The sequence below is a fragment of the Cheilinus undulatus genome, linkage group 19, assembly GCF_018320785.1.
Source record: "Cheilinus undulatus linkage group 19, ASM1832078v1, whole genome shotgun sequence".
Classification (NCBI taxonomy): Eukaryota; Metazoa; Chordata; class Actinopteri; order Labriformes; family Labridae; genus Cheilinus; species Cheilinus undulatus.
Genome location: NC_054883.1, coordinates 29556735 through 29583200, shown reverse-complemented (window position 1 = coordinate 29583200; position 26466 = coordinate 29556735). Strand labels below are relative to the sequence as shown.

At 40.4% G+C, this 26466-nt stretch overlaps 1 protein-coding gene and 1 non-coding gene across 2 annotated transcripts in view; one reads left to right on the top strand and one right to left on the bottom strand.

The window, feature by feature from the left end:
• Positions 1-26466, top strand: part of LOC121527569 (partitioning defective 3 homolog) — a 604468-nt gene that overhangs the window by 109581 nt on the left and 468421 nt on the right. The window lies entirely within an intron of this gene.
• On the bottom strand, positions 25441-25512 carry trnaw-cca. Its single transcript has one exon. It is a non-coding gene; the product is annotated as a tRNA-Trp (tRNA).

Sequence of the window (26466 nt, the reverse complement as noted above, 5' to 3'; positions counted from 1 at the left end):
TGTTCTTCTATCAAATGTGTCTTTATTTTGCAGGATATCTTCTTCAGAAAGTTCCTGGCCTTCCTTTCTGAGTTTCACCCTGACTGAGCAAAAGGTCCTCTGTGGCCTATTCCTTTTTATGAGTGAACCTTGTTTGTTGAAGACATGGATGGAAGCACAATCACTTGTATCAGTCACTCAGATGGTTTACACATTAGTCCTTCAGCTCATCCCTTCTACTGTAAGACTCTTCGCCCTTTGAGAGGAAATCTCCGCTCGGCGTACTTTGGAAAACTTCCCCACAACTACAGCACTTTAAAGCCCTAAGCCTTCGCCTCTCCGCTCCCACCGTGCACATCTTTGAAGCATCGCTCATCGCCGATACTACACAGCTCCGAGAGCTTATACGCATGGAAAGCCTAATGGCCCAGCGCTGGTTAACTTTCAGGCTTACACCCTCTGTTGATGAACTCGAGCAGCCATCAGCACTGTCTCTCATCCGAGCTAAGACCTGCATTGTGCTGGGGAGGTTTAGAGACGAGGAGAGGGAGGAATGTCAATAGACAGGAGGGGAGAGAGAACTTTGGGAGGAACCTGTTAAGAAGATGAAGCTAGAAACTCAACTTTGTAGAGAAAAGACACACAGAGAGGAGAATTTAAAGACTCTTCAGGGCTGGATTTACCGTGTAAAGCACCTACACTGTGTCAGTCAGGGTTATGTACAGTCTTCTAACCCTGTTTGACACTAAGATATGCAGCACCTTAGCATCAGTCAGACACCCCTGGCTGAGACTGATGGGTATTAAGACAGAAAACATTTCAAAATCTTCTCTGTGTTTGTACTTTTAAAAGCTATCCTGATTAAAGGAGTCATGCAAATCCAGCTTGACTCAAACAAAGCTCAAAAACATGTAGTCATACTGTAAAGTCACCTATTTTACACATGCATTAAGTTTTAAAGCCCTTAAACCAGAAAGTTGACGCTGCACTTGACAAGGTTATGAAGAAACAACTTGTTTCATAAGGTGCATTTCCACCAAGTGATTCCAGTTTGGAGTGGTAAACCTTTATCTTGTTTGTGTCCACAGCCCTTACTTGAAAGGTAGGAGAGTAGGCCAAATAGTGGGGTCAAATAGTGTGACATCAGAGCTGTGCAACAGTGAAGCCTGCTGATAGATTCAATAAAGAAGAAGAAGAAGTAAACTAATGACAACAGTAGAGTACATCCAGTACTTTTTGTTCTTTTTTATGGCATGTTGTTGTTTATCACAGGCAGACAAGCTTTGTTTCCCTTTTGTCAAACAGAACCAAAATCATCTTAGACCTCACAGGACAAACTCATGGTGTGTTTCCAACAAGAGATCCAGTTGGTTTGATACAGTAAACCCTGATCTTCCTTGTGTCTTTACAGCCAGTTTTCTGTCTAATAGTGAATAGGGAATTTATGCCCGTTTCTAAAAATCCAGAAAATTTGGTTCAGTTCAGTACTAATAGCAGGTCTTTCGGCTCCAAAACTGCCCTTCATTTGCAACCATTTTGTCTCATTAATATCTTTTGAACAACAACAATCCGGTTCTGAGTCGACACCTGTCATTCACACAAAAGAGTCAGCTCTTACCGGGTTGTTCATGAATGACACATCACTACAGCCAGCAACTTGTCATTTGAATTGTCATTTCAATCTTACCAGGACCCTGCATGGCCATTTTTTGCTATGATTTGCTATAATACAATATTTTATGACAAAATGAGGGAGCTAAGCTGTCTAACTTGGAACCATAAATAGCATGTTTTGTGTTTTTCCATTTATACTGCTGTTACACTGAAGAGATGACTTCTTGTAACCAATGAATGGACTGCATTTGGTCTAACTCCACTCTTGAGGATCAGATAGGTTCACTTGGTTCTCCAATAGAAGAGTGCATTAGAAGTAGGATGATATGAATTGGTTTATTTTTATTTTTATTTTTTTACCTTTTTTGCCATCAGCCCTTTGTCAAACACCAGCCAGTGGCACATTATCCTGGCCCTGTATGGCTCTTACCCCCCTGCTGGCCATCCCCAGGCCTGTGCCAGGACCATGCCCCATCTGTCCAGGTGTCCTTATAGCTGCCCCCTCTGCATCACATGCAGTTGCCCCCGGTGTCTGGACCATCCCACATGGTCCTGGACACCCAGAATGCAGAGAGTTGGATTGAGTGCAAGTGCTGCCTCCATTCCTGTATCAAACAGCTTATCCTTTGCATACTCACTCTCCTGAGCTTGTTATCATTGGACACACTGTTTGGCCAGCAATACCCAAAGATTTGCTGGAGAGTTATGCCTCTGGCCATTAGTCAATGTCCAGGCCTAACAAGAGTATAGTAGGGCTGTGAGAACCAAGGACTTAAAGGCTCTGACTTTCATCTGCATGCTGAGATATCGGGAACGCCACACCGTCTTGCTCAGCATACCCATCGCCCTGTGGGCGGGTCCAAGTCTGCAGTTGAGCTCAACCTCGTAGTCAGCAGAAGCTCTGGAGGCAAGGGACGCCTTAAACAACACAATACAACCGGTTTAGAGAAGATATTTGTTTTGTGGCAGAAGTCACCTGTTAGACAAACTCTGATCTGTTTTCATAGTCAAACACGAGATAAGATATTTGTGGACCATACCAAACCAAACTGAACCAGAAATGCAGCCATGCATTACCTTTTCTTAGCCATTACTATAAAGCTTTACAGGATTGATTAGGTTATGTATCTGTAAATATATACAGTTTATGTATTAAGAACTGCAATGGGACAACAATAAAATTTTGCAAACTTTGCTATCAGATTTGATGGGTTTTTTGTTCTTCTGTCAGTTATCTACCTGTATCTCTTCTGTTGAACCCCGCTCAGTCAGTGCATGAGTTATATTTGCCTTAAAGCTTTCTTGAGGAAATATAAACAAAGGCTGTACAATGTGAGTGTGGTTTGAATCACTCTGTTTGAATCTGCATGAATAAAAAAAGTGACGGATATTAAGAGAGACTAGAAATAAAATGCCCATGGTCTGGCTCATAGTAAAAGGTAAATTGTCTGAGTTAATCTGTCTGACCACCCAAAACACAGTTACATTCCATTCACACACTAATGACAGTAGATATATGTAAAGCAAAAGATGTCAGATTCAGCTAAGCCACAGGCACCTGCTCCGCTCTCTGTAGATCCTTTTGAAGCACCAGTATAATACTGAGTCAGTTTAATTTCCAGTATAAAAACTCCTCTACTAGACTGAATCTGTATTTGTGATTGGGTCATGTACCTTGACATACCTGGGACCTCTAAAGCCAATGGGGCTTGGTATGATGTCAGAGATGTGATGGTCTTTGCTATCGAGGTGCCTCTTTACGACTCCACAGCTCAGTGACTTTTACATGGCCTGTCGTTGCTTCAGTGTCTTTCATTTCCGGCGACCAGTTGAATCATATCTCTTGATACTCTTAGAAATGAACACAGCTTGTGCAATGTATGTTTTTATGTATTGTTCCTATTGTCCTCCACCAAACTCTGTGCACTTGCTGCTGTTTTATGGTCTTCCCTCTGACAGGAGGCCTATTTACCGATCAGCCTGCCATCATGTTTTACAACCGTTGATTCTGTGATGGCCCTCAATTCTCTAGATCACTCCGTTGGCCTAAAGAAGAAACATTGCTGCTGCTTTTCCCCCTCCTCACCCAGCGAAGCAGTCTGGGATATAAATCGACTTGAGGAGAAGCAGTTGCTTTCTGCCCTCGGGCGGCTGGGTTTTATTGCCCTCCACAAGAAGCTTATTGGAGGGCTCCTTTGTGAGAGGGGGAATTTTACAGCTGATTGCGTGTATTGGAGTGGCCGTAAAACTAAGTAGAGGAGACCTGTCTTCATTGTGTCAGGGGTGGCCGTGCTTACAACCTGTGTGACTCAGGAATAGGCCTCAAGTGTGTGAGAGAGCTGATGGACAACAGTCAGAAGTCTAAATGGCTGGGAGTGGACCAGTAGCTCTGGTCCCCCTCTAAATGTTTCTTCTACAAGTTACAAAGCAACAAACTTTACAAAGAACATCAGTGTTTTGAGAAGCATCTCCTGCTGTGCAAATTATGGTGCCTGATAAACAATAAACAACGTCTGATTGCACAGTACCTTTGGTCAGTCTGAACTGTCTTGTAATTGCCCTGTACCACAACCACAAATGCCATATTTGCTGTCCCTTGTGTAAGAGCTACCACTGTTTCTGTATAATAGAGGGCTTTCTGTCTTTTCCATCTTGAGATAAATCTTGCCAAATATCAGCCAAGTCACCCCCCCCCCCCCCTTGCTTTAGAGACTTTATCAGCCAACTACATGCATATCACCAGTCACCACCCGCTGTATCAGCCATTGACACAGGTGTACAAAATTAAGCTCCTAGCCATGCGGTCTCCATTTTGCAGACATTTGTGATACAGAATGGGTTGTTTGTGATACAAAATGGCCAAATGGGCCACCTTTGTAAGATGAACCCTGCTGGATATTCCACAGTCAACTGTAAGTGACATTAGAAAGGGAAAGCATGTAGAAACAACATCATCTCAGCCACAAAGTAGATGACAACGTATAATCGCAAAGTGGGGTCATCTCATAGTTCTGAGTTCTGAACTTCCACTGGCATTAATGTAAGCACAATGAGTTTTCATGGCTGCATGCAAGCCTCACATCACCAAATCCAATGCCAAGCAATGGCACATCGACACTGGACCGTGTAGCAGTGGAAACATGTTCTCTGGGGTGACGAATCATGGGTTTGGCGATACCAGGAGAACGTTACCTGCCTGACTGCATTTTACCAGCTGTAAAGTCTGGTCGAGGAGGGATACTGGTATGGGGCTGTTTTTCAGGGTATGGGCCAGGCCCCTTATCTCAATTGAAGGGCTATCTTGATGCAATATACATTGGACAATGCTATGCTTCCAACTTTGTTGCAACAGTTTGGGGAAGGGCCTTTTCTAATCCGACATGACTGTGCCCCAGTGCACAAAGCAAGGACTACAAAGCCATGGTTTGATGAACTGGGTATGGAAGACCTTGACTGGCCCGCACAGAGCCCTGACCACAACCCCAATGAGCACCTTGTGATGAATTGGAATGGAGATTGCAAGCCAGGCATTCTTGTCCAACATCAGCGCCTGTCCATATAGTGCGCCTAAATTCATGCAGGTGTAATTCACATTTCTGCATAGTGCGGCAGGTTGATACTTCACTTGTGTTGCATATGTCAGACTGGTAAAGTTCTGGTCAATAGGAAACTTTTTCATGCAAGCTACATCCTTCAAACTATGTTGTCTACTGTTTTAAATTAATTTGGGTTGGAGGGGTTTGGGTGTTTCTAATTTTACACTGAGCTACAAGTGTAACCAAAGATCATGCCAAGTAATCATCGCAGGTTTTACAAGGAAATTCCTTCAAAGCCTATTGTAAGCCTTCCAAATTCTTTCACACAGTGTGTTTTAGGTGACAAAGACTCACCATGACTGCATTTGTTTACAAGGAAATACTACAGGGTTTCCTTAAGTTTCTCTTTCACACTGGTCTCACACTAAAACGTGGAGTCTGAGAGAAAAACAAGAGAGAAAAGAGGTGGGAGGTTTTCTTAGTCATTGTGGATCCCACCTGTTGATTTTCTCACAGTTAGGCCCTTTTTTAACAGCATGAACAAAGAAAAATCATAGTACTCCATGTCAGTCCTCTACTGTTTTCCTACTCTCCTCAGGTCGCTGCAAATATGAATTCCTTCTTCATACATGATTGGTGTAATGAGGTAAACAGCATATTATGAAAGTGTTATTCATAATTATAGAGTTAATACAGGATTAAAAAAACAAAAAAACAAAATGTATTTGGCAGTACAGCTCTTTTTTCATTTGAGGAACTTTATAAACCATAGAAGAAGAGATCCCTGTGGGTTACCTATGGGTTACGTTTCCCTTCATTTATCACTCCACTCTTTTGTTTTTATCTGCACGCCCACCCTGAGCTGTTAGTACTAAGTGTTCCTTTCATCTTCCTCTAAAATCTGTTGTTCTTTGTCTTTCCTCTGCGTCTCATGGGCAGGTTTAATGCGGCACTGTGCGGATGTGTAGAGGTTGTTTATGAGGTTATGGTCGGGTATTAACATGGAGATGAATGGGGAATACTCCACACCTCTTCTGTCTGCCCACACAGACACTGATAGGAGCCTCAGTCTGCTTCAAATGACTGTAAATGGCCTTCAGATTGTCTGGCTTATCAGCACCAGCCCTGCAGGCTTGGTGTAATTCAAGTTTGTGTGTGCAGATCTTTGTGTTTGTTTAATGTGTGCAAACTCTCATAAACTTTGCAATTCTTTGTCTAATTGTTCATTTTGTCCCCATACCTGTTCACTGATGCAAGTGTTTGCATGCATAATCATGTCTTTTTGAATGCAATTGTGTTCTTGCTTGTTTACCACGCTGCTTATGTTCTCATCGCCCTGCACATCTAACCTCCCCTCCCTGCTCTTCCACATTAGCTGGTGCTGCTGATAGAGAGCCGCGATAACACGCACTATCACATCAGACGAGCTAAAGAGGGTGCATGGAGGAAGAACTCCTTCTCTTCTTCCACCCATCTCTCTCTCATACTTCTCTCCATCCATCCCCATGTTAAACCAATTAACAGTAATTACGGGGCCACCCCAGGCGCAGCTTCTTTCTGCTGGCTCTGCTGTTTTGTCCTCATCACCACGCCGACATGATGGGAGGCTCTGAGACGTGTCGGGAAGCAGGTCATTACTGTTTATTAGCTATGGGAGGATGATTTCCCCTCATGGGCCATGTAGGAGCTTGCTGAAGTTCGGAGGTTTGGTCCTGAAGCTGACTTTACACATCAGTCTGTGTTTTAGTGATGCTTCTGGAGTGTTCATGTCACTTAAAGCAGAAGAGGGAAGATATTTCTACAAAGTTATGATCAATGATGGGATACAGTGCAATCCCACTGCCTGGTGTGAACCAGTTATCAGTGTTGATAGGATTAGATATGACAATCTCTACTTGATTTTTCTTTTGCAGCACGGTGCCGCACATGGATAAAAGAGCAACTGAAATCCTCAGATTGATCTGATCTGAACACCTGGTTATGGCTTGATAATAGCAATGTCAAAGTAATATTTACCAACCTTATTTACATGTCATTTATCATCCTTTATTTTTAAATTATACAGAGGTTAGTTGTTCCCTTATCTCTGGAAAGTTTGTACGGCATAAAAAGTGCAGCGCACTTTCATCTGCTGTCATAGACAGTAGGCTTATCTTTATTAATGCTGTGCTGTGACCAACCTTGTCATTATTTACTGAATGCAAAGAGACCAAATTTGCATGGGAAGGGGTATTTCCCCCCAAACAACTGCATAATGGCTCAGTGTCTCTGTGTACTCGTGTGTGTTTGCGGTGATTGGCCTACAACGTAACAAAGGGAGCATTAAAGTTGTGCCTTTTGACTTATTTGCAAAGTTTTGGAGTGCCTATATTATTGTGAAACTTCAACAAAGCATCACACCACTTGACTACACGGAGACAGACACATATTCAAACATGTTTACACAATAACAGCAAACAAACTGAGGTCTCTAACACCAACGTTTGACACATCTTGTTCAACATGAGCATGGAGAAGTGCTTTAAAGAGGGCTTACTTTAATCAGAGATCGGGGAGCAGGTATATCATTACTCCAGGCATTCCAAATACTTTTCCTGGTGTGCGTGTTTAAACAAAGTTGTTTTCCAGCTCAGTTACATTCTCTCTCATTTATAAAGAAAAACGAGTGACGAGCCCTGTGTTGGTTCCGCCTTTTACCTTTTGAGTGTTGGCACTGTGGCGAGTGAGCATATGTATTAAACATATCTTGCATACAACACAATCTGATTGGCTAAATGTCACACAAGTACCAACCAAATTGTTTGTTGTCCTTCTTTTTTTTGATCATGTAATTTTACTTTTGCCACATCAAGTACATTTTGCATGTCATAATTACTGGATATTGGTTCAAAATATCTATTTCATGAACTAGAAATAATCTTTTTTGGCCTTGAAAAACCAATATTGATCAACTCCTAGTTTGTCCAACAGGTGGCGTCTGCCTTGTAAAATTTCTAGAATATTTAGAAGTCGGGTACGCTATATACCAGCATTAAATTGATATGACACAACATAGAAACACTGGCTGCTAAAATCTGTTTATGCCACATTATTTCCCTTATGACTTTTGCTTATCAACAGGGCTGATATTGGCTTATACCAATTTTAAAGTGATGCATCATGCATCCTTAACCCAAGATTTGTAAAAATTCTACTCATGTGTACTCCATAAAAAAACTTTTTTTAATGTTCACCCTAAAAGTTGAGATCCCTGGTTGAGTCTTTCCAAGAAATTAAAGAACAAAAATGTTAAGAATGTCAGATATCATCCATCTCTTCCTGGCCATGATACATGATTGTCAGTGAGTAGACCAAGCATTGCACAATATCATATACAAACACTCATTTCAGCTTACTCAGATAACAAAAAACAGAGCAAATGCAGGCCTGATAGTTGTTGTGATGGATTGTTTTACACTGCGGACATTGTTTATCAAAAAGAGGCGGAATGAACCACATTGAATGTCTCCTCTGAAGGATAAAATGAGCCCTGATATCTCTGACAGTGTGCAGACAGGAGGCGTTAAAAGGCTCTTGTATTTAGACAGCTCTGAACAAAAGTAGATTATTGTGGTGTCTGTGGTTTTGTTTGCTCTCATGTTTACTGAAAATTAAAATCTTAAAATGTTTGATTATTGCCGAGCATCGATGCCCAAAGAGACTTTATGTCTGGGAAAACTAAACTGCCTCAGATAGCTCCTTTGAAACTAAACACTTAAATTACAAGATATGGATTTTTTGTGATTTTCAGAGTGTTTTTGCATGAAGGATATAAAGCAGCCCCATGAGGAACAAAAGTATTTATTTACAGCAGCATTTTAATCCTTCATCAAAATCCCAGACTTCCTAGAACAGCATAAATACTCATCTAAATGTAAAATAGCTTTTTCTGGCCAATGGATCAAATGAAAAAACAAACCGAAGATTTCTAAATTTAAGTGTCGTCTTACAATCCAAGCTGCGCCGTTATTATGCAGCGCTGATGAGACTCAAATTACTCCTCTCGTGTCATTTGCGTCTCAAAATTAGGAACAATTTGATGACATTTCATAGCAACACAAGGAGCAGATCGTTAATATTCAAATGAGCTATTCAGCACGGCGAGACATAATCAATCGGTCACAGATCACACATTATTCCAACAATGAGACACAATCAATCATGCTTAGCAATTTGCCTAACCCGTAATCACAGTATATGCTGATGTCTGAAGTTTACTTGAATACAAATGAGTGTAACCCCTCCCCACTCTTTTAAAAAAGCACACACACATACACCCCTTTGATTAATGGATGTGGATTTATTCACTGGTTGTAAGAGGTCACAGCTCTGTCACTTCCCCAGGCGGCAAATCCCACAATCAAGTGAGTTCATTTCTTTTATACACACTATTCCTGTGGAGTGTTACCTCAGTCATGATCCCATTTATATGCCAGGCCATTCTCACTTACAACTCATCAAATATGGCACCTTGTCAGAGGTCGTCCTGCTACAAAATCAGAATCTGACAGAAACCATCCTGTATCATTTCTGGAACTGTTGCCTAGCTCGATATTGTAATGTCATAGACTTTCTGCCTAGCAATTCTTGTGGCAACCACTACTACATACAGTGCTGTGAAAAAGTATTTACCCCCTCCCTGGTTTCTTATTGTTTGCATGTTTTCATACTTAAATATTCAGATCATCAGATTAATTTGAATTTCAAGCAAAGATAACTTGAAAGTTATGAAAATTATGATTTTATTCATCAAAGGCAAAAAAGATATCTAAACCTACCTGGCCTTATGTGAAAAAGTAAATGCCCCTGACCATAGTAACTGGTCATGCCACCCTCAGGCCACACTGAAGGATTTTCCAGCATGACCAGCCTGTTTCAGGTCATGCCACATCATCTCAATTGCATTTAAGCCCAGATTTTGACTAGGCCATCACAGAGCCTTCTTTTTTTCAGAGGTGGACTTGCTGGTGTGTTTCACATCCACTTTGGCTTCAGGTCACAAACTGATTTTTCCTTTAGGATTTTCTGGTAAAGAGCAGAATTCATTGTTCTATCAATCCTGAAGCAGCAAAGCAGCCGTAGACCATCATACTACCACCACCATGTTTTACTGGTGCTATGATGTTCTTTTTAGGAAATGTTGTGTTAGTTAGCAGTCCCAAAAGTCTTGGGAGATCATCCAAATGTTTTTCGGCAACTGTGAAATGTGCCTTTTTGTTCTTTTTGGTCAGCAGTGGTTTTGTTCTTGTGACTCTTCCATAGATGTCATTTTTACCCAGTCTCTTCTTGTCGAATCATGAGCACTGATCTTAACTGAGTCAAGTGAACCTTGCAGGTCTTTAGATGTTGTTCTGGGTTCTTTTGTGACATCTTTGAGGAGTCCTTGATGTGCTCTTGATGTAATTTTGGTAGGCTGGCCAGTTGTGGAAAGGTTCCCCACTGTTCCAAGTTTTTCTTATTTGTGGATAATGGCTCTCACCATGGTTTGCTGGAGTCCTAAAGCCTTGGAAATGGTCTTGTGACCTTTTTCAGATTGATAGATGTCAGTGACTGTTCTATTTAAGTGATTTTCTTGATTCAACAGATCTGGCAGTAATCAAGCCTGGTTGTGGCTGTGATTTTTTGAAGCACTTTGTGATATTTGTCTTTGAAGGGTGCTGCACCACATAAACTTGACTTACTTAAAGTAAATAATAACAATAATTCAGTAAATGCTGCAGGCATATGACTCACAAAAAGTACTATATTAACTTAAATATAATTATAATAGGTTTGCTACTTAACTACCCACCTATATTACAAAAAAAAAAAAAAAAAAATGAAACCAACCTCTACAAATGTTCCTAAAAATAACAAAACTGTTGTTTGAGGATTTTTACAGAAAACTTGATTTCAATAGCAAATTATATGCTGCTTTTTTCCTATCACATACTTGGATACATTATTTTATAATGTTTTACATGTTGTTACATGTTAATTTGTCCTATATTTACTGAAAAATACTGCACATATACTTGTACTGTACTTAGTGATGACTAATGCTTTATATCCTAAAACAGGGGTTCTCAGATGGTCAAGGCTCAGGGCCCACAATCAACTCTCTAATGAGAGGTTGTGACCCAAATCTTTTATGTTTTATGACTAAATGGATTTATTTAATAAAAGATAGTACAGTTTTGACCTCATGCAGTATAAAAGCTGTGATAAATCAAGAAGACTGGGCAAAACAAACATGTTTTTAAAGAGTTTCGTGGACTTTCCGGTGTTATTTTTGTTTCCAGGAACATTTGTGATCCACTTTAAAGGGCTCTGTGGCCCACCAATTGAGAACCACTGTCCTCAAACATAACACCATTCCCATTTCTGGACAGTTTAATGTGTTTGTAATGTGCACACACATATAAACACACCCTCCTTCTGCCTCCTGTGTCTGAGGGACCATGATCTCATCCTGTGAGAAATCCCCCTCCTGCCAGCTCAGGGTGGGCACCTCTGTGCTTAATAATTTAAAGGCTTTTTATATTTGGAGTCTCGATATTGGTGGGCGATGCCCTCCTGCAATTATGTCAGCTTCAATAATAGATGAGTTGGGCGGTGGGGAGTATGATGCTGAGGGGAGGGGAGTGGGGTTGGTACCCATTCACCAGTTTGGATAGTTCAACAGGAGCGCTGGCATGGTAACATGACCCGACTGATGTGAGGAAAGAGAAGGAGCTTTTTACTTTGGTTTCATGTGGGACTGGGACTGGATGAGTGTTCAGATTTGTGAGTGGGTGGAGAAGTCTCTTGAGTGAGTGAGTGTGGTGATTAATGCACCTCTCACCTGCCCATATGAAGAAGGCCTTATGGAAACACACTCACCTGTCTGACCTTCTGTTTTTGCATGTGTATTTGTGTGTATTAAGTGTGTAAATCCTTGTGTGTCTTTTTTTTTTAGCACGTCCATCTGTCGTCTCCTTTGTCAGCCCTTTTCCCTCACACAGACTCACACACACATACAGTGTGAGTCTCAGGTTGAGGTTCAGTGTGTGTCTCCCAGCTGCTGGTGGCTCAGAGGCCCGATGGCTGCAGGGCTTCAGGAGGAGCACTGACCTGTGAAAACCTTCAGCTCCACACTGCTCCCTCTGCTCTCTGCTCTAATTCAATAAAAAGCTGCTCAGATAGACTGTAGACAACATCTGTGGGTGCTCACACATCATGGTGGCCCCGTATGGAGACACCAAAGCCCCATTTAGCCCCTGGTTCATTCAGGTTTTAGCCTGTAGCAAGATTCCATTCAATGGAGTTCAACAGATTAATTTTAGCCACTACATAGCTGGATGTTTTTTTACACATTATTAACTTAAATCAGAATCACATGAGTCTGTTTAAACACACAATATGGAAATTCTGCCACAAGGTGGCATTCGATCAAACAGTAACAAAAGATGGCTTAGGCCCAAAACACACCGGTGCCATCCAACACATGTCCCAACAGTTGCCTCTATTATTTACAACAAACCCACACTGGCTGCAGCCAGATACCCTACCACTGCCCCATCATTATTTTTTCACTTACCTGATGAGCTGGGGAAGTGAGCCCTGAGTGGGTTCTTGGCTCTGGTATCAAGCACCTGGCCCAGCAGTGGCTGGTTGGGAGTTTGACCATTGTCACACTGCTGCAGGCGTGTGCAAGGCACAACAATTGACACTGGTCATATGATGCAACAGTATAAACAGCACTCTTAAAGGTATTTTTACTTAACAGCAAAACACCATTTCCATTTTGTGGATCAATTTCACATAATGAGGTAGAAAAGCTGTTAAAAATGTAATTCCTGGACTGCAACTCAAGCTACTCCTAATGCATTCAGGGACTGCTTTCAGAAAGATTTAAAAAGTCCATTATTGATAGCTTTTTCTCCCTCATAATGTGGAATTCATCCATGACAAAATGGTGGACTGTTCAGTAAATCACAGTTTGGAGTCGTTTTTTATTGAACAGTCCTTCGACTTTAAAACAAGAAGTAAGCAATAGAAGGTGGGAGCTGAGTAGTACATCTCTACTCGGCTCTCGGATGTCTGGTAAGGTCAATGGAGTTATATATTTACATAAATTAGCCTATATTTTAAGTTCTTGTATAGTTTTCTTTCTTCTTCGTGGTCATACTGCTCATTTTTTGTAATCATTTTTTAAGTTAACAAAAGATACTTGTGCCCTACTGAAAGTATAAGCACTTGGTGAAGGAATCCCTAAACAAAGTTATTAGAGGTGCCAGAAAAAATGCATATTACTCTATTTGATTCAGAATTGATTGAAAATTTCCAAGAATTGATATTTTTAAATTTGCTTTGCTATTTCCTGGGTGTATTTCAACCGCAAACTCACGGCAAAGATTTTCTTCCGCATAGTGTTTCAGTCACTGATGCTACAGGAGGTGTGTGGCTCGATAGCTGCACTGTTAACATTAGCAGCGCTAGCGCTTAGGTAGATAGAAAGTCGTTTCTTGTCATTGCATTGTAAAAATGCAATGAAATTAGGTTTGGCAGTCCCCTCTGTAGCAGCAAACGCAGTGGTCCAAGTGGTGGTTAGAAATCTGCAGCCTCACATCATCCATTCTGCTGGCAATGGCGCAGGCATCCAAGAGAAAGATGCTCAGTACAGCAGGTTTGTGTGGGGCTGCTCTTAGCCTAGCCTGCAGCCCCGGCTTGTTTGCCCTGCTTTCACCTTCTTCCACAATGCCGTTGCTGCCTCCTCCCCACAGGCTGTAGGTGTTGTGCTGTTCCACGTCCTCCTCCTGTCAGTCTCTGAGCGCCCTGTTCTCCGGAAAATCTCCATCAGGAAAGATGTAAACGCTGTGGGCATGCTGTCAGTTCTGATGTAAGTGCAGGGCTTTGTTTTGCTGCTGGTGATGGAGTGCCGGGCCGCTGCGTTTGTACGCGCCGCCCCATGCCACCTCAGTAGGTAGCATTCAGTACTCACTGTTGATCAGGTAGTGTTCCGTGGCAGTTACTGGCAGTTGTTGTTAGCTTTTAAGCTAGCCAGGAGTTGTAGTTGAGACTGAGGTCTTCTTTTCACCTTTTTTGGGGGTTTTTCTTGATGGAAATTTCCCGTTCTTTCTCTCAAAGGTGTCCTGGACTGTCCATCTTCTTTGTTTTCACAGATTTCAACATATGTTGTCAACTAATTTGTGAAATAACTCTACAAGTCCAAGATAAAACTTAGCGTAATGTTTACAGTGCTGTGTCTGACATATTTATTTACTGCCTGAACTGTCTGTGGAGCCCTGAGTTACTAAGCCCAACCTGTTTTTCCAAAAGAAAGTTTGAAGACTCACTGTGGATTCTACAATCCAGGTATGAGGATGCCTGACCCGTGTGTGCTAAGTGTGATAAGTTAAAGTAAAGTAGCCAAATTCACATCATACAAACCCGCCAACAACTGCTGCCCTGCACAGAATGAAAACAACTGGATGTACTGTCTGGTTTCATGTCAGTGATTGGTGTTATGGTTTAAGGAGTCACTGTGTTAACTGGTGACTATATGAGTAGATCTGGGTTGATTATGGATATGGAAAACTTCTTTTGCCCCTTTGTTTGGTTTTTCATTAAATTCATATCTCCTAAGCATATCATAGATATAGCACAAAATGTTTGGTGTTTTAACAATGTTGTAACAACAACAAGCATTGACACTCAGCATCACTAACACAGTCACTCGTTAAAACATAACACCTGCTCACCTACAGCATCGTAAGTGAAGGCTTTAGATGTATGATTATTATTTTTCCACTGAGGAGTTTCTGTTAAATGTGTTTCCTGCTTAAACCCACACATTTTATTCATATTAGATATTCTAAAAATTAAGCACAAATTACTTTTGTCTTAGCTATTATTGTAATAAGTTGATTAAATAAAACACACAAATATGCAGTTATATTAGTCCCAAATCAGAAGATGGTCAATTTACAAAAGAAGCTGAAAGATAAATCACATTTTTTGAGAAGCTTCAAGTAGCAAATGAAAGAAGGCTTTAAATAAATGGCAGTGATTTGTAGTTTTATGTCACTCTAGATAAAACTTGACAGATAAACCATGAAAAGATTTGGTAATGTAAAGCAGACAAACTCTGCATTTTCATATCATATAAAAATATGTGTTTTAGGAATTTAGAAGTATAGATAATATATGATAGGTGTTTTTGTCCACAGGGAATGTTAAAAAAAGAAAGAGCATGACTATATATTGCATGTATTCTAAACTATAAATTATATTGTGTTATTCAGCTTCCACAGGTAATATATCTGAGATCCTACGAGTACGGTGTTGCTCATCTCTCCCATTCTCCATCTGTCATCCGTCTGATTAAAAATGGCAGAAATGTGAAAAGGATGTCTTTGTCTGGGGATGCTGGGGGTGCAGGCTGGGGAAGGAGGGGAGGAGGAGGGGCAGGAGGAGGTATCATATTACCTCCCTCCCCCTCTGCCGTTTTGCTGTCTCCAGGTTTTATCAGTCCTCTGCACCTCCAAATTAAATTTGTCCTGAGAAGGGGTGAACAGTTGAGGAGGAGGGGGGAATTGGGGCGTGAGGAGGGAGACTCCATCAGAGTAGCAGGGGGCCCCCTATGAGTGGAGGCAAGGCGGCCACAGACGATGACAAGCCAGATGCAATCAGGGAGCGAGCCTGAGCATGTGTGTTAGTGTCTGTTTGTGTGTAAGGTTGGGGTGAAAGGAGAAGCCTGTCCTGGAGATAAACACAGTGGAGCATCAGCAGGACCCTCAGGCTGGACCAAGTGCACACTTCCTGTCTGCTGTGTGTCCACTCACAGAGAATTGATTCATCTCTCTGTAGCAGGTTGACCCATCAGAGGGAGCATCTCTGTCTTTAGCTTCCTGTCTTGGAGCGAACCGCAGCGTCCGTCAGAGGAGCTGATGGACAGCAGATGAAAGCACAAACATCCTGTCAGGAAACCTTGAATGAAAGCTCTCCAGTCACAACTGACAGGCTCTAACCTCTTAGTGCTCCTCAGCCTGTATGGAAGGTGTCCAACACATGAACCTTGAACTTAAGAAATCTTCATCACAGATTACTTCATTTATGTGTTTATACTTAACTAGTTGTGTGTCAATCAAAGCCATGTTATAACTAATTCAGAGAAAATTCTTGTCTTACTCTTACTGCTATTTTTTCTAACTTAATACTGTATATTACTGAAAATTTACCTACTAAAATGAGTAGAAAACAATGCTAATGCATATTTTATTCTGATTCTTTTATTATTCACCAAAAACATTTAAGTTTGAGGGGTGGGGGCACATGGGTCAAGAGAGTGAGTCATAAAAGTGCTCCATGTGATGCTAGCAGTCTTTTGCTCTAACAAGAAGGAAAAAACAAAACAAGAAATTACTAGAAAAGCACTTGGAGAGGGCAGACCTCCACATTTAGCCCTATCTCCCAAAAGTGAAGAATCCTTTAAAAAAAAGTCCTGGATCCAGATGGTGATCCAGATCAGTCCCAAAATCTAATCAGTTCTTTCTGATGCTATTTCTGACATTTCCTGAAAATTTCATCAAAATCCGTCCATAACGTTTTGAGTTATGTTGCTAACAAACTAAGAAACTAACAAACCCTGCCGGTCACATAACCTCCTTGGCGGAGGGAATTATGGACCCTTCCTGATGTATCAGGAGGAGGACAATATAGGGACTGGCTCACCTCCAAAAAATGTGAGGTATGAGTGTAATAAAAGGTCAAGGAAACTACTGTATGTATACAAATATCTAGAGTGAAGAAGGTAAAAATTTGTATAATGTTCCTCTGGTAAATGATGATACAAAGATAAGAGCAAATGCTCTGCTACTCGTAGGTGTCAGGATTCACGCTGTTAACATCGGGTCAGGGAATTTACTAGTAGACAATGCAAGAAAAACATGCCAGTTTTGTTTAATCTTGGCCGTGGTGGTCTGAGACAGGTAATTGATTATGTCTCACTACAAGACCATTAGTTGTTCCCGATGCTCAAAATCCGTCCCAATGCTCATAATTGGGACCAATGTTCATAATCGGGCTGTAGCTCATGATTGGGCCAAAATTCATAATTTGGCCTAATGTTCATAAACTTGTACAGTGTTCATAATTTGACCCAACATTCATAATCAGCCAAACATTTGTCATCGGGCCCAACATTCATAATCAATCCAACGTTCATAATTGGGCCCAATATTCATAATCAGTCCAATGTTCATAATTGGACCCAGCATTCATAACCGGGCCCAACATTCATAATCAATCCAACGTTCATAATTGGGCCCAATGTTCATAATCAGTCCAGTGTTCATAATCGGACCCAGCATTCGTAACCGGGGCTAACGTATTTAATCAGTCCAACAAAATTGATAATCAGGCCCAATGTTTATAATAAGGGCAACATTCATAAGCTGACCCAACATTCATAATTGGACCCGACATTTATAATTAGTCCAACGGTCATAATTGAGCCCAATGTCCATAATCAAACCCAGCGTTTATAATTAGTGTGGGAGCTGTGACATTGCAGTTGGGCCAAAATCTGGATGTTTTTGTGTAGTCTGAGCCAAATCTAAGGCTCCCTTATGCAGAATATAGTAGTCAAAGGTTGTTCACATCTTTGAACATTTTTGACCCTTATGTCTTTTATATAACGCAACCTTCAGATCTGGAGTCAGATGAGCTACCATTGCACCACAATGTCTTCCTCTCTCTTTCTGACAGTATGAGCTTATCTTGTGTCATTGTGTGATGGTGGTGATTGATTCTAAGAGTCTGCATTTTACATTGGTAATGTGTTGCACTAGCATGTGAGAGACAGCTAACATCTCTCCTATCAAAGTAACACTTTACATTGTCCTTTATAACTTCTGATGATCTTCCATACATGTAATTTATCTGTGTTTAATACATTAGGACCTGGTGTGCCAGTGTGTTGTTGACTGTCTTGAAGACTTTGAAAGAAAATTATCCAAGACTACAATGCCAAGTTTCTTGACTATCATTCACACTGAGATGATGGGAGGGCATCTCAACTCCTGTAAAACTCTCAGGATTTCACCTTAATATTTGAAACTTTCTTCAGAAGTGAAAACCCTTGAAAAGTGTCAGGACTGCATATATTATCACTGAAATGTCATGTGATTTTTTTTCTCAAAAATTCAGACGAGCATAGTGAACAGGTGAATAATCTCTCCCATAACTAAAATCCCTGTTAACTTTGAATTTGTAACAAAGGCTGCTTCCATTTTCCCTCCATGGAGGTGTCAGAGGAGTCAGCCACACTGAACTATTCATGCAAACTCTCCTCTGTATTAATACCTGAGCTCAGCCTTAAATGCCTCTGTCTCTCTCTCTCTCAACATGTGCTGAACTCATTTCAAGTTTTCTCTGCAGAGAACACTCCTTTCAGCGAAAAATCCTTGCCACATGCATGAGGTGTCAGAAAAGAAATATTTCAATCAGAATCAAAAGTATTAATTAATTTATCTCTGATTCTGAAGCAATCCTTAACACGTAAACATCAATATTTTTAAATGTGTTAGGTATGCAACCTGGCTTTACCTTTGGTACAGTTCTTATGGCTTTGGCTGTTTCAGTGTTTCTTTTTTGCCATTTCATAGACATTTAAGTTTAGAATTTAAGGGCTTATGGGGAAAATTCATCCATTTAATGTATGTGCATTTACACATGTGTGCCACTGGCTGCCCCTGCACCTTGTTAGACAAACATTAGATGAGGACTGTGTGTTCAGGGACTGAATCTTCAATTTTTTGGAGTGCCGTTTAACAGAGTCTGTCTGGACAAGTCTGCTCCAGGCTGTGGGAGAACATTACAGCATTAAGCCTCTGATTCTTTTCTGTTACCTTCATGATAAATGCAGGCAGAATTAGAGAGACGAGAGAGGCTGATTTTGTCAATCCCATACACTATATGGACAAAAGTTTGTGGCACCAGTTCATTTTCAAATACTTTTTTCAGTCAGACACATTGCAACAGGTGTATGAAATCAAGTACCTGGCCGTGCAGTCTCCATTCGCATATTTAGAAAGTGGAAGTGCAAACAACAGCAACTCAGTCACAAAGTGGAAGACCATGTAAAACAATAGAGTGGGATCAACGATTAGCAGCTTGATGCAAGTCTCACATCACCAAGTGCAAGATGGAGTGGTGTAAAGCATACTGACATTGGACTGCGGAGCAGATGTATTGATGATGTATTTGTCCGTCAGAAACCTTCCTCATTATGTCTTTATCTGCACAAACCCGTCTGTGCTCTGAATCAGCCGCAAATTTCTTAACAGTACGATGATCATGCTTAAATTTTCCTGAAATATCGAATGTTTTCATTCCTTGTCCAAGGTATTACACTATTTGACACTTTTCAGCAGCAGAGAGATCCTTTTTCTTTCCCATATTGCTGAAACCTGTGGCCTGCTTAATAATGTGGAACATGTGGAAAAGTGCATTTTGAGGTTTTTATTTAAAAAAAAATAATAGTTATCATTATGAAGTTTGTTCAAAAACATTTGAATTATACTCTAACTGTTGATGACTTGAAAAATAGTATGACTGTCATTTGCATTGATATTTAGAAAATCAGAGAAAAATGTTGTTTGCATAATAATGTGGAACATGGTGTATATAGTGAATACACCATTTTGTAGTGGTGTCTGAATTCTGAGCGAGCGTTGTTATTCACTATATAATGCAGTCATTCTTTCCACCAATGTATTTTGAAAAGTAGTAAACAATTGATGCTCACTAGCCCAGCAATATTTACCATCATGCATCGCGGTTGCAGGTCTCAAACATGACGGACGAGCAAGAGGAGCACAAGAACTCATTTAAAACCTTTATTTAATACTTTTTTGTTTGTTGGTTTTAACCAAATCTGTACGAAAATGTTAAGGATTTAAAACTGATTAACTCTGAAGATTGCAAGACATGAGACCACTATCTTTAAAATAAGTTACATTACACACAAAAATGTACACCATTTTGCCATTAAAGACACAAGCTTTTTTATCTATTAGTATTTTTTATTTTTTTTTATATTTATTTATTTATTTTTTTGTGAAAATACGTTATGTTTAATACCAGTTTTCGGTGAAATTCTACCGCTAATTTTGATCCGCAGCTGTTGTCATGGAATTAAGAGCCGTTGTTGCTAAACATTTTAATTGTGAGATGGCGATGACGTCATTTCCCGCGGCCGGAGTAGTGTCCGAAATCAATTTTGTGTTTTGCAGTTGAGGCCACTATATAGTCCACTATATGCTCCTCACTATATATATATACCTAGACATATAGACAGGGATAGGGAGTAGGGAATGAGTGTGTGGTTTCGGACACAGCCATGGTGTGGTGAGGTCAGTGTGGAAGAACTTGACATGCCTGCACAGAGCCCTGACCTCAACCCCATCAAGCGCCTTTGGGATGAATTGGAATTGAAATTGCAAGATGAATGAATGGGCAAAAATTCCCACAGAAACAGTCCAAAATCTTATGGTAAGTCTTTTAAGAAGAGTGGATGCTGTTTTAGTTGCAAAAGGAGACCAGTGTCATTAGCTTACACCCCTGTTGGTGTAATGGCCAGGCAAAAAATCTGCACAGGGATTTATTGGCAGTAAATTAACTGAGCCACAATTACCCAAAGATTACATGTAAAAACTGTGGTACAAACATCCTCCTTCCAAGCTCAACATCGGGAAACTCTTCTTTGATTTAGAGCTTGGCTGGTGTTAATTTCAGACCCTGGATTGAGTGAATATGGTTAAGAGATTTCTCATCCCAGCGTGCAGACTCACAGGCACACAAACAAAGCCAGTTCAAATTTGTGAGAAATGGAAGAAAGTTACACGCAAAGGCAAAATTACCACAATCCACATGTGCTTGTTGAACTGTGGACACTCTTCCAAACAGTTCAATATCATATTGGGAATCGTTCCATCCTTTAAGCATACTTTCCTTCGTTCTAAGTAAATGTTCACCATTAGTCAGTTTAGCACAGCACACTCGCTGTTGGCATTTTCTGTCATGCAGCCTCACCACCTTTTGGCACACTAATGGCACCTTAGAACTTTAATGTAAACAGGAGACATTCAAGAATCCCTCCCCTTCCCTGTTTCAGCACCATACAGTCAAAGCTCTCAGAGTTTTACTTGGCATTTTGCTTTGTTTGCTTTTTATTCCTATTTACTCAGACATCTCAGTGAAAAGGTCGATTCCCCATCGGGCCCCGCTGTGAAAAAACAACCACAGTGTTTGAACCCCGGCATCTGACAGCTACAAGTACAGCGCCTCCAATTTCTATTGTCCTACATAGTGTAAAAGCCGACGAGGATCTTTTGTGGGATGTGAATCTTTCAGAATAAAGGTTACTCTTAATTGAGAGAGCATCTTTGAGGCCTTTGACAGATTCAAAGCGCTCATCCTGCTGCTGAGATAAGAGGCGATGTTGGCCCGCTTTGAGATGAGCAGTGTGTTGGTACAGAGTCATAATGAGCCGCAGGTATACAAACACACAAACAGAGACACAAAACACACACCTTCAAATCAAAAACACACATATATTCCCTGGTCGGCTGTCTGTTGGTCCTCGGTGGATGATGAATGGAGCGGGAGACGGAGCAAGCGAGGCCTGGCCTGGCTGACTGATAGAGCCATTGATTCTGGCTCTCACCTCCTCTCCTCTTTTATCTGTGCTGTGACAATGCTTCTTTTCAGACCTCTTAATCGGCCCGACGTTGACTAATTGAATTCATTAACCATCGCCTCATTGTGCTGGTGGTTATTTACAGGTCCATTTAAAAAGCAACAATACAGAGGAAATGTCAGGTTATACTTTGAATGACATTATGTGAAAATACAGGCTCTCTGTGTTTGAGTGTTACATTTAAACCCGCTGGTGTCTTTTAAATTTTACACCCTACTCCACTTTGAAAAACATTCATTAAAAATCATATCAAAAATATTTTTGCATCTAAATTTTTCTTCAGATTTATTCTTTTAATGCACGGCAGTCCTGATCAAAACTACCAAATATTTAAATATTTTAGCAGTTTTGACCCTTTCAATGCCAGTTTGACTACAAGAAGTAATTTCTTTTTTTTTATTATTATTATTATTTTCCAAAAATTAACAGAGTAACATTACTTTGGCACCATGTCAGACTATGCAATAAATCTGGTTGAATTCATGTTGTCTGAAATGCCCTTGAGGTGGAAAAGATTAGACTATGGCTAGGTTGCATAGAACAGGTAACTGGTGGAAATACTGAATAGTTTTGTATTGTTTGATTACAAATTTACAACCTTGCTAAGCCATCTGTGAACAAAAATGTCCACTTCCAAAAACTGCCATAAAAATATGAAAGATTGATATATTTTCCTCCTTTTTTGGTCTTAAATTGTTCAATCAACTTTAGACCTGATCAAAACTACCAAATCTTCAATTAATTTAAGAATTTAAAATAGCCACATTTTTAATATTTGGTCATTTTGATCAGGACAGATGTTGTTGCCAATCAAACATGGGAGAGAAAATATTTCAGTTATTTTTTTCCAAAGTGGACATGTTTTTACTGAATAGCTTGTGGGGGTGCAAAGTTGTACATAGTCAATTATAGGCATATTTTTAAAGAAATGAATTTAGAATTTTAAAATTTATAAAGAAAGCCATTGTCGTCCCTTAGAAAAAAAAAATCAGATGCAGCAACAGACAAAATGATCACAAAAGAAAAGAGAAAACTGTGATCCAAAGTGTCCGGAGTGATACGGTAGGGTTAGACACTGTTTAACAGCCGTGAATGATTTAGCGCTCAGCCTAAAAGCAGCCACAGGAAAGCCCCCCTCTTTTCCTCCAATCGACTTTGTTTTATGGTGGCCGATGACAAAGAAAATGAATCATAACCTACTTAACGTTTGTGTGTGTGTGTGCGTGTTTGAGTGTGTGTGTCAGGCAGGGTTAACCAGCCTGTATAGGAGGAGGAGCACCCGAGGGACGGCTTTTATTCCAAGCCAAATAAAATCCTACATCAAGCACGGTTTCAAAATCTCTCCCCGAGGCCTACTTAAGAAAATATCAACGCCCCATATTCCAAATCCGGGGAGTTTTCAGTTCTGGGAACGGCCTCTCTCCTGTCTCTGCTGTTATTCCAAAGACTCACAACTATTTGGACGTGTCATGAAATATGCTTTTCTTACTCTCCCATTAGTTTTGTGTGATTTATTGAATTAATTTTGAGTGTGTTACGCTCTGGAAAAACACTCTTTGGCAGCAGGACTAAGGGCTTGTCTAGGTATCTGTTTCATTTCCTACATTCCATTATGGTTTCTTAAACAGACTCATTCAGACTTTTATGGAAGCAAAATGGGCCGGAAAATAAAATCTGCCTATCCATTCTCTAAATCTGATCTTAGTGTTTTATCACCTGTGTTCATGAAATAGGAGCAAATAAATCAGGTCTGACAAAATAATGAGTTCCTGACTTTTTTAATCATCATACAGCTGATTCTGATTCTTAGATGCTTCATGACAGCTGTATAAGAGGAGAATAAACTTTTATTGGGTGATATAAATAATGTCAGGATTTATTCAGCTATGAATATTTTCATGATTAGGGTGGAATCATTTTTGCTCTCAGTGGGATAACAATGCTTTTTTGGATTGCTTAACTGAAGTACTTCTGTATCATTTGATCTAAATGTCCAAAGGATACATTTTAAAGTCTGTAAGAAAAAACAAACTGAAAGCCCCTGCAAGAAAACAAAATTTTCATCAGGGAAAGATGCATTTTCTTCCTCCTCCCTCTTCTGCAAGCCTTTCTCTTTACTCCGGCGGTCCTTGTCTGAGTGAAGCATCTGATTGGCTGTGTAGCATCACATGTTGCATATGTGAGGACAATAGAACCTGCACAGGTAAAGTTACATCACTGTAAGAATGCTGCACAGGTTGAGATAGGAGCGCTCTTCAGAATGAGGTAACAGGTATGCATGGGTCTAGGTAGGACGGCAGTTGGGTCTGGGTCTGGACCTGGACCGTGATCCGCTATTTATAAGAGATATGAATCTTTAAGTATCTAAAGATTTGATTCGATTCTGAATCTGGGGGTCACCATTCCATTCAGAATCAATTTACAATGCAAACAATTCCCACATCACAACACATTCCCTATTTCTTATAAAGAGGTGATCATTTCAACATCTGCTCCAGTCTGTTGTGCATTACAAGGCTGTAAATTATCATTTGACAGTAAAAAGCTTCATAAAATGTGCGATATATATATATATATATATATATATATATATATATATATATATATATATATATTTTAGCATATTTCTCATGTATATTTAAAATCAATTATCAGAAAAAAACAATCATAAATGCAAAGACTTCATTGGCGATGCTGTTGGAGGGCACATGTTATGTTTCATCAAGTGACTGTGTTAACTGGTGACTTTTCAGCTGTGTCAGCTGTTGTCATAGTTACAAAATTGTTAAAACACTAACCTTTTCTGATTTGTCTAAGAGATGCTTAGGAGATATGAATTTATTGGAAACAAAGGGGCTCTTCAAGTTTTCAATCCATTAGATATTAACCCAGACATATTCATATAGTCACCAGTTGACATGGTCACTCATTAAGCCTTAGCATCAATCACTGACGTGAAACATGATGATAGATCCAGTTATTTTTATTGTTGGCTGACATTCACTCTGGGTGAATGTATCTGTGTAATGTGAATTCAGGCCTATAGCTGTTCCTAAAGTAGGCTACTTACTTAAGTTTAGCACACTTAGCATATACGTCAGGTCAGGCTTCCTCATACATGGGTTTGGGATTCCACAGTGAGTCTGAAAACTTTACTTTGTGGGGGCAGGCAGTGCATAGATGTGTCGGCCGCAACATAGCCAACACTAAGAGCTAGCGTTGCTAAAGCTAACAGCTAACAAGCTACACCTCCTGAAACAACACACGGAGGGAAATAGCTACTTGCAGCAGGTCTGCGGTTAAAAATACGTCCAGGATGTAGTAAAGTATATGTAGATGTGAATTGATTTCGCACTGTATACACAGATGTTCTGCCATAGAGCCTCTGTGTGTTAGCAATAAACTTGGCTTTTATTTCACTGAAAGGTTATGACCTTCATTGATCACAGATTGTTTTTTGTTTTTTCTTTCTTTTAATCTGCTACAAATAGGAGGCTTCCTTTTGCAAAGTATGGACAACATAAGTTCCTTATTATCATTGAAAAGTTCTGACCTTGACGTGATTTGAACACACAACCTTCTGATCTGGAGTCAGACGCGCTACCGTTGCGCCACAAGATCCACATGCAGGCTTTCCATGTTCCCTTATCTTGTTCCTATGGGGATCACAACAGGTGTGACTTCTGTAATGAATGCAAGAAGAGTTTCAAAAGGCTTTTAATGTCATTAAATCCTCATTAGTGCTATAAGACTATTGCATTATTATTCCCAAGGGACATGGAGCACATAAGCAGGACTATAGAACTGAAAGCAGATGTTTCAGCAGAGCTCATTCCCTTATTTACTCTGATTCTGTGTATATTTCATGTACTGCCCATCAACAGTGCTGCTGCTTTTATGAGCTGAAAGCAGTGTGGGTGTTTGAGCACAAGTCAATCAAACACCTGAACTGTCTGTGCTGCAGAAGTTTAATTAGTGAAGTAATTTTAATTACAGCGCTCTGTTGCTTTTATTCATTTAGCTCCTGTTTTAATTTAGTCAGATTGTGTTTACAGAGCACAAATACCTCATCTGTCTGCTCCTCTGTCTGACTCCGACTGACTAACTCCTCCAAACACATCAAGTATTCGACAGCGTGCCCTGACCGTGTCACGGCTCTTTGCTTAATTTAGACTTCCCATGATGCTGCTTTGCTCAGGGTGCGTCACGGGTGTTTGACAGGGCAGAGCTGGATGGGGCCCAGGTGTGTGAATGAGCTCTATAGAAACACTAATGATTTTTTTTTTAGAACACAGACTCTCCCACTCTTACCCAAATCTAAGAGACAAAACAGTCTGTCCAGCTAATTTATATTTTCTAGCATGTCTAACCAAATTTTCTCAGAGTAGACCACAGGAAAGGTTTAAGTGGGCCAGGGGGTCGAATGGTTAACAAGCTGGATGTGTGCACCCCAGGGTGGAACTTTTTGAAAGGGGGGTGTGGAGGAAATGTAAGACTAACAGGGGACAAAGGAGGAAAGAGGACAACCCGTGCGTTGTGTGCATGTAGCGCCCAGAGATTTGTTACCCCTGAATG